This window comes from Elaeis guineensis, chromosome 5 (assembly GCF_000442705.2).
Source record: "Elaeis guineensis isolate ETL-2024a chromosome 5, EG11, whole genome shotgun sequence".
Classification (NCBI taxonomy): Eukaryota; Viridiplantae; Streptophyta; class Magnoliopsida; order Arecales; family Arecaceae; genus Elaeis; species Elaeis guineensis.
The window spans coordinates 2,385,302-2,394,828 of NC_025997.2; positions in this window are offsets into that span (position 1 = coordinate 2,385,302).

The following is a 9,527-nucleotide window of genomic DNA, read 5'->3' on the forward strand; positions in this document are numbered from 1 at the left end:
AATAAATTTTAGATCTAATTTTTGATTTAGATCTGAAAGTTAAGATTAGTTATTTTTAATTTGGGGCTAAGATAAGGTTGTCCTGGTATAGGGTTAATTTCTTATACTGAAAAGATTATCTTAGCGCTAGATTGATCGATTTTGAAAATTATTTTTGAACATAAAAATTTAAAAGTTTAGATCTGAAAATTGATATCTAATATGTCATGATTAGTATTAGATCTAAAATTAAAATGATTTAGGTTTACATTGAACAGATTTTGAAAATTATTTTTAAATTATTTTAATTTTAATTTCAGATCTGATATGCATGTTATAATGTGATTATAAGATTTTTTTAGATTTAAAATTATTTTAGATCTAAAATAAATCATGATTGCTTCAGATCTAAAATTAATTTCAGATGTGAAGACGTTAAATATGGTTTGATTTGGATCTAATTTGTTTGCAGAATGAAATTCAGGTCTGAAATTAATTTCCATGATCTAAATTTTTTTTATATATATATATGATATGTGATTATTTATTTAGATATGAAATTAATTTCTATGACTTGAATTTATTCATATATGTGATATATGAAGCATGCATAGATCTGAATTATTGTTCATGTGTGATATATGAAAGATAATTAGATCTGTAATTTAGTCTTTATATATGTGATATATTAAATTAAAATATCTTAGTAGTTTAGTACTCAGATTGAGTTAATCACCATGGCCGTTCGATCATAAGAGAAAGCAGGGATTAAAGTCTCTCTTTTATCTATTGGACGGATTTTCTTATGGCGTTTAGGGGTGCCGCTATGATCACATCTCATGAAGAAGAATAGTAAACAGAAAATTATATAAGATACTTGTTATGGATCTGATTATGTATGTGTTTTTATTAGTTTTAAATCAGAAAATGATATATGTGATATATAGTTTTTGCCAAATGATCTGAAATTTAATTTCTGCAAAACTCTAGATCCAAAACTCTAGGATCTGTTTGCATGAAATCCTAAAATTGTGGTCGGCATGCCTGTCGAGTCAACTCGAATTTAGTTCGAGTCAACTCGAGTCCCTAACAAGTCGACTTGAGACCATGATGAGTCAGCTTATTTGCATATGAGTCGACTTAATCCTACAGGCCGAGCACTATAATTTCTGTTTGTCACAAATGAGTTGACTCGAGTTCTAGGATGAGTCGAATTGAGTCTGTAGATAGCAAAATTATATGTGATACAAAATAAAGTAGTTTAGATTAGAAATTGTTTTGACATCTAAACTAAACCCATGTTCATAATGTACTTAATTGAGAATCAAGATTTGAAATTAAAAGATCTAAAATTATGAATTTAAGATTTAAATTTTATTACATAAAATATGAAATTTTGGATATAGATTGAACAATTTAGGTCTAGTGACTTGACTACAATTATGGTCATTGAATAAATCAGACTAGTACCTTTGTCTATTTGAGTAGTTGATCGAACCTGATCAATTGTTGATCAAGATTAGGTCAAAGGGGCTCAAAATCGAATTTAATTAGACTGATCTATTCGATTCTGATTAATCAATTGGTGTCTAAGATAACTTCGACAACTAGATCGATGATTTTTAATTAAGAATATGCTTACCTGGCCATTTTAATGGTGTCTAAGACAAGCATCAGTATATCCTCTCATCAATCTCACTTATTTGATCAACTTGATCGATTATGAATTGAATAAGATTGCTTGGTCATTCATATTCACCCATGCTGACTAGGTTTGTCGGACAAAAGATTGTGTTGACCTGAACTTGATCAGCCAGACATCAGATATGCTGACTTGGAAGAGATCTGAACCTAAATCTCCTCATTAAATATTAAATCTAACGGTCTTCTACCATTGTAGAGTGTGGGTGTCTTTTTGATATTGATCATTCTCAGCTGGTCACAGTAGTTCGATTGCATTAGAAAAGCACAATCACTCTATTAGCATTAGATGCTTTGGGATAAAGATGGGGTTGGACCCAATAACTATCAGGTCAGAGATCCAATGATTGCTTTGTTGGGAATAGTGTTCCAAAGCCAATCGTCAGCCTGTTGACGGTTGTGCTTCTTTTTGTATTAGTACATGAATTATAAATAAATAAAAGTTATTTTGATATTTTTTCATCACAAATATTTCATCTTCTAATGAACTCCTGTGTTGTGGTGAAGTCCTTAGAACTATTTAGACTCGACAAAGGAGGATTTGTCGCTTAGTCCTTAAACATGTTCGCGACCAAATGATACGTTGTTATCAAGGACGACAACGTTTATCGAGCATAGGTCGTTGTGTGCCATATGGGTTGGTTGTCCTCATAATCAAAGAGTGTGGAGACACTGGTATGGCATACAGGTGAGATGTAATGGTACATCTGCACTGAACGTGACCAACTTCGGAGCTATTTCTGCTGTCAAAATTTGCTCCGATGGGATATGGATATAAATGTCCCTCCGATCTGAGACCGCCACGGTGACTTGCAAGTAACTCACTGCACTTAGGCACTGGACTACCTGAATTTTTAATTCAGTGACGGAAGGTTGCTGGGTGTAGTCAAGTACTTGACTTGTCGGTGCGTGTGTCAAGATGGGATTGACCACTCCAGTTTAAGAGCTGTGTACAGTCGTGTTTCAATTTAGCAAAACCTTGGCCAGGGTAGTCCTAGTGAGGAGTCACAGGACTAATTGAGTTGAGCACGATTCGGATGATATCATCAGGGTTGACAGTTTAACCCTGAGTCATCCTAAACACAGGGGTCAAAAGGGATGAATTATACGGTAACCATATTCACGTAGGTTCTGAATATTGCGATTGCGATTATTCGATCTATCCGGTCGTCGGGTACCATTGCTAGATGGTCACTTCGATTAGTACAGAAATTGATTCCTGTGCTGCCGGCTTAGGTTCGAACCTGCGGGGTCACACACATTAGAGGTTCCTTTCGATCTGATGGCTGATTATGAGTTTTATCTATCTGGGACTCTATGATTGAGAATTAAGATTTTCTAATCATGAGTTCCACACATTTTGGGTACCGGGGTCAAAATTTTGAATTTCAAATTTTGAATTTGAAATTTGAACTCTTTGATCAGGGTTTCATATCGATGGTCTCTGATGCCTGATTGCCCATCGGATTTGGACTCAATATTTATGAAAGATTTAATTAGTGATTTAATCACTAATTAACTCAATTTGATTGAGTAATTATTTTTGGATCAAGTCCAATTGAATTGGATTCAGTTTGGATTGACCCGATTAGGTTAAATGTTGACCTAATCGCTAAGGTGGTTTAGTCCCTGATTTGATCAGGGGTTAGGTTTAGTTAATTTCTGATTTGATTAGGATTTTATTGAGCCTAATTAAGCCTAATTATATTGGATTTAATCTGGTCTAATTGTGCTCAACTTATTTTAAACTAGGTTGGCTCAATTTGAATCAAACCATCTTGTTTTAAATTCCCTGCGACATCCAACTTTCTTGCACCCATTTGAATTCACGAGAAGAAACTTCTCGTGAAATTTTTCTCACGCAAAACCTTTTCCCACGTCCTCATTTGTGCGCCATATGGATGGATAAAATAATTAGTTAGCCATTCAAATTCAAAGCATGTTTGAATTTGAATGGATAACTTATCACTTGCCCTTTCATCCTTATCCATTTTTTGCGCCACATTACTTACACGAGAAAAGGTTTCTCGTGAAACTTTTTCTATGCACAAAGAGCCACACCCCTTCTCTTCTCACGCACAAAAGGATAGGGATAAGTTGATTTTCGTTTGAATTCAAATTTGATTTGAATTCAAATATGTAACATCTTGTCTTTATCCTCTCACGCGGATAAGACACGTTCGACGTTGTTTTAAAAAGAGGAGAAAGATGGGACGTGCGTAAAAATTTTAGGAGAGAAACTTTGGGGCTTGAGGAAGGCTTCTGCGTAAGGTGAAGGTCCAAAACCTTCCGAGAGAAAAAGAAAGAAAAGAGAGAAAATTGGGCGCAGGATTTTTGGTGTGTACCCTAGGGTTTCTACCTAGGGTTCAGGAAGTGAGATTGGTGTGCCACGAGTGTCGTGAGTCCACCAAATTTTAGGGAGAGATCCATCAGCCTCTCTAGCAATTGTGCAGATGATTTGGAGCATCCGAGAAGTCAGCACACATCGATCGAAGGAGTTCGATCAACATCTGCCATCAAAAGGGTAAAATCACGAACTAGCATTTGTGAGGAGCTGATCAGACGGGAGCTTCATGTGGATGATCCGCAGAGGACAGATATTTGTTTGGTTGTGACGTGATGATCAGAGCCTCCCGACGGTGATCAGATTGCGGTGATCGACTACCCGCAAAAGGTGATGTGTTCTGAACACAGTACTGTAAAATGTTTAATGATTCAAATTTGAATTTCAAATTTAAATGCATGCTGTTGTATCATATTTAGATCCTAGTGTAGGGTTAATTAGTATTAATTAATGAGATTAATTAATAATTTCACTGTAAAATAGTAATTTTGAAAAAGTTTTAAAATTATCATTTTGCCCCTGCACTAAATTTTCGCTATATGCTTTGCATCCGCTGGTGAATGGTGGGTCGGACTTAACTAAGAAATATAGTCAATAACTGTTAGGTGAGCTCACATAACTTAGAGACCAAATATCTGCAATATGTTTAGAGATGCATCTGGATAAAGAGTTATCCATGCATTGGTGTATGTGTTATCAATAACTATTAGATGAGGTATCGTACATCGATAGGACCGCAACATCTACTAGAAGCAGAATTATCACGTATAGATTTCCGTTTCTCCATCCGAAGAGTGTGAGAGACTCAAAAAATTTGTAGAAGCTTTTATTTATTTTTAAAATCTCTGGAATAAATATTTATAAGTACAAACATCTATAGAATCTTTATTCTCTGTGGTTTATTATTTTAGTTTCTAACTCTCTAGCTCGAATCCTAGATATCAACTGATTAACTGAAAGTAATTATATATTCTGACTCAGAAAGCTAAGAATCGTTCTTAGTTTTTGAAAATTAAACTATGTTCTTGACCAAGTTATCCTTATGTCATCAGCTTGTCCAATCTATAGTCAATGAGCTATACTTGACAAATGACTGGACAATAACAATAAGGTTAGGTGCTGTAAATTGGAGTTCATGCTTGATGAACTTCAATACGTGTATAAGGACACATAGACTGCCAACGACATGTTGACTCATCTGCAACAGTTATGAGATGATCAAAATCGTACAACGCATGAGATGCACGATGGATAGTTTGTCCATGATCACTGTTTGATAAAGATCAAGGACATCGAGGAGCTTGAGAAGCTTGACATGATTATGCACAAGAAATTGCTAGTAGATTTGATCCTGCAATCCCTTTCTGATTCATATAGGTAGTTTATAAAACTATTATATGAATAAATATTATAGCACCTTATTCTGAATTGATCAATATGCTGATAACTAAGGGATCTTGAAAAGTTCAAAGGTACATACCTAAAAAATCTAAAGAAACAAGGATACGCCTTTGGAAGGTATGTTGAATTGCTCAAATCAGATCTTTTGATTTTCTCTTCTTTCAGTTGAATATTAGTCTCTAGTGCATGTTTATGTACTTCAATAAAGGATTTAAGAGAAGGTAGAGGGCTGAGGGAAGGTGAAGTAATCCTTGGAGTCGGTAATGGGGCAAGAGTTGCACTATGGCCGTGAGTACTTAACCTCTACGACTGTTTGGATTTAGTTCTCTATCATTTGTATAGTAATGCATTTGGAAACTTATTTGAGTGAATGCCCTTGGGTCTGAGAGATCCAGAGATCAGACAAACCTGAAGTATATATATATGGTACTTAAAGCTAGGTCATTTAGGAGAAGAAATGATTTATTGACTGAGAAAATATAGGACTTTGGGCTCATTGATTGTTAAGTAATATCTAGTTAGTGAATCATCTCTTTAAGGATGAATGACCAAGCTGTCCTTTGTAGGATAAGGAGATAGGACTGCTGAGATACTTATCCTGATGTACATTTGATGTGTGCGGCCTATTTGATGAGCCAGACAAGGAAGGTTATCTCTACTTTATTATTTTTATCAATAATCAATCATAGTATGGTAAGTGTATGAGATACAAATCTGAATCCTTTAGAAAATTTAAAAGATTCAGATGTGAAGTAGAAAAATTAAAAAAAATTTTAAAGGTATTTCGATCAGATCGATGATGCGATACCAAATAGAAAATTTCTCAATTTTTTCAAAAAAAATGATATAGTTTCACGATGGAACCTTCCTTGTATACCTCAGCTCAATAAGGTATCTGAAAGGAGAAATGACACTATATAAGATATAGTCCAGTCTATTATGAATTTCACTGATTTAATCTTTATTTCTTTAAGGACATGCTTTACTTTCTCAATTAGGTTTCTTCTAAATCTATTCCTACCACACCGTATAAGATATGATATGGTGGATAAGTTAGAGACTAGGTCTATCAGAGCTCGTTACATGGGGTATCCTAAAGAGTTAGGGATACTACTTTCTCTTTTCAATAGTTCACAATGTGATTGTGAGCTATCATGATCTCTTTTTGGAAAATAATTTATCCAAAATAAAGATAGTGGGAGGACAAGCTTGAAGAGAGTCTTTAAAGAGCAACAAGTTATAGGATCTGTAAAACCTATTCATGATGAGTCAGTTCATGTAGTATTTCTTCCACCTCGTAGGTCTTATAGGATCTCTCATCCTTCTGAAAGGTAGTTAGTATTCTTACAGAAGATCCAGAGAAAGTGTTTCTTATGGAAGATAGGGAATATAGAGATGATCCCAAAAATCTATAACGAGGCAACGTTGGATATCGATCCTGAGAATTAGAAGTGTAGATAGTTCTTCTAAATGGATATCTTGTGAAGATATTTATTTGGAGCGGCCTATAAATTTTACTTCTAATGATGGAGATCGCACTGCAAAAATTCGTTTATGGATTTATGTAAGCATTTTGGAGTTGGAATACTCATTTCGATGATGTGATCAAATTATTTAATTTCATCAAAAATGAGAAAGAATCATATGTTTATATGAAAATCAGTGGGAGTATCCCATGCTGACATCGGTTAATATATAGTTGCATATAGAATTTTTATCAAAGATCCAGAACAAGCATCTTGTATTCTGGGAATAATAATTTATAGAGATAGATCTAAAAGAATATTTGGACTTTCATAGAAAAGCACATAGAAGATGTACTAAAAGGGTTCAGCATAGAATGTCTAAGAGGCATCTGCTACCCTCTTGGGTATAAGTGTATGCCATGCTATGTACTCGATTTGATATATCTTTTGCTGTGGAAGTCACGAGCAGATAACAATCGAATCCAGACTGAGAGCAGTGAATTACTGTGAAAACATCCCTAAGTACTTGAGAAACACTGAGAGTTTATCCTTGATCTTTGGTGATGGATCAAAGCAGAAAATTGGAGGATACACTGATACTGATGGTAGAATATTTACATCAGGATATATTCTTGAGTAATATTTGATTCGATATGTTGGAAGGATTCCAAGCAATTGATCAATGAAAGCTAAATATGCTATAGATGTGTAGGATGCATTCTGGTTCTTATGTTAATTACGAAACTGTATGTCACGCCGTCAGATATCATGACACTATATTGTAAAGATAATGGCCCCATAGTCCTAGCTAAGGAGTCTAAGTTTCATAAAAAATTTAAGTACATAGAGTAGCGGTATACGTGATTACCTCGAGTAGAAATATATAGAGGTGCAGAGAGTAGACTCCACATAAGATGTAGTTAGGTTCAAATCACTTAACCAGCCAAAGATCGAAGTCTATCTTGACTCGAAGAGGCTTAGATATATAGCAAATTGACTTTAGTACAAGTAAGAGATTGTTAGATGTATGTCCTAGAAGCTAATCTTGGCTGACACATACCATATCTCTATGATATATTTTTGTACTTGACAGACAATTTTTATTACCAATCATGTTGTATATATCCATGATTTATCTTAAAAATTAACAAAGATAATTTTGTATATTCTCAAAGTATTAAAAATTTGAGATATATATTATTAGTAGTTAATTTCTAAATGCTTTTGATCGTAAGATCATCTGGAGGATAGTGATTGATCTTATTAGATCGATGCATGGATCACCTTTCTTCCGGACAGATGAGTCTCGAGTCTGCAGTATAAGAACACTGGGGTGAGAGTGCAGGTGATTGTTAGAAAATAACTTACACTGAGCGTGACCAATACGAGAAGCCACTTGGATGTCTACTCACTCGTCAGTAATTTTTTTGATGCTGCATTGGTGTGCATGATTTTTTGACCTGCGGTGTGTTAGCTATTCGCAGCGAGACTATTTAGTTTGACTGCATGTTTTCTTGATCTCTAGCCATTTGGATCTTTACTGTGTATGTTGGCTATAGTAGGTTTATGTTCGTTGTTTGAGTATGATACACTTAGATAAAATCTATCGATCTTAATAGAAAAGGAGCAGTCCTATGTGATTTATGAGACTGAGTTCAGAAAGTCTCTGGTCAGAGCAAGTGTGAATATTGAAAAAGAGTTTCTATAGAATTTACAAATAAACTCGAGTCGAGTCAATCTGCCATATGACTAACGATAGGATTTGATGAGTTTTCTATGACCTTTGTCTAGTCGAAACTCACGATAGAAGACTGTATCATACAGTACTGCATTTAGAGATTCATTTTTCTATTTTACTGGATTGCCATTATATACTACTAGATATCACTAGTGGATTGTGAGAACTTATTAGGATCATTTTCGGATCAACGATCCTTGTTGGAATAAGTTAGAATTATTCCAGCCCATCGAAAGAAGTTTCGATAATACTGTGATGGAGATCACGATATGTCTCACTATCAGTCAGAATAGAATCTGAGGACTCACATACGAAAGAAGCTTGACTCGATTAATGATTTAGATTATATTCAAATTATCAATTGGATTGATGGTTTGAATTTGAAAACTGCTAATTTGTAAGTATTACAGATGTAGCAACTGCTAATTATTAGTAGAGGGTCTTCATTGTAAGTATTACAATTTAATTGGAATTGATTAAATTATAGATCAAATCTTAATTAATTTAAATTAAATTAAATTAAATATAATTAAATTTAATAATCTAAATTAGATTTAGATTTCAATCCTGATTGGATCAGGTTTGACAGCTTTTCGAATTTAATTCGATCCGGACTCAAATTGGACTCAATTTGAACCCGCATTGAATCCAATTGAACCTAACCACCTGAGCTTAGGTTCCCTAGGCTTCTCTCTCCAATTTAGCCAAACAAAAGAAGGAAGGGCGATGGAAAACTCATGCAATTCTTTTAGGCATGCGTAGGAGGATGAAAAAATTTATTGCGCCCACTTTCTTGGTTTGTTAAGACTTTAACTTGATAAAATTTTTTCCTAACTGATTTTAAATTTAATTGGTGATTAGTTAGGATTGGTTTTATTTGGTTGTGGCATGAGATAAG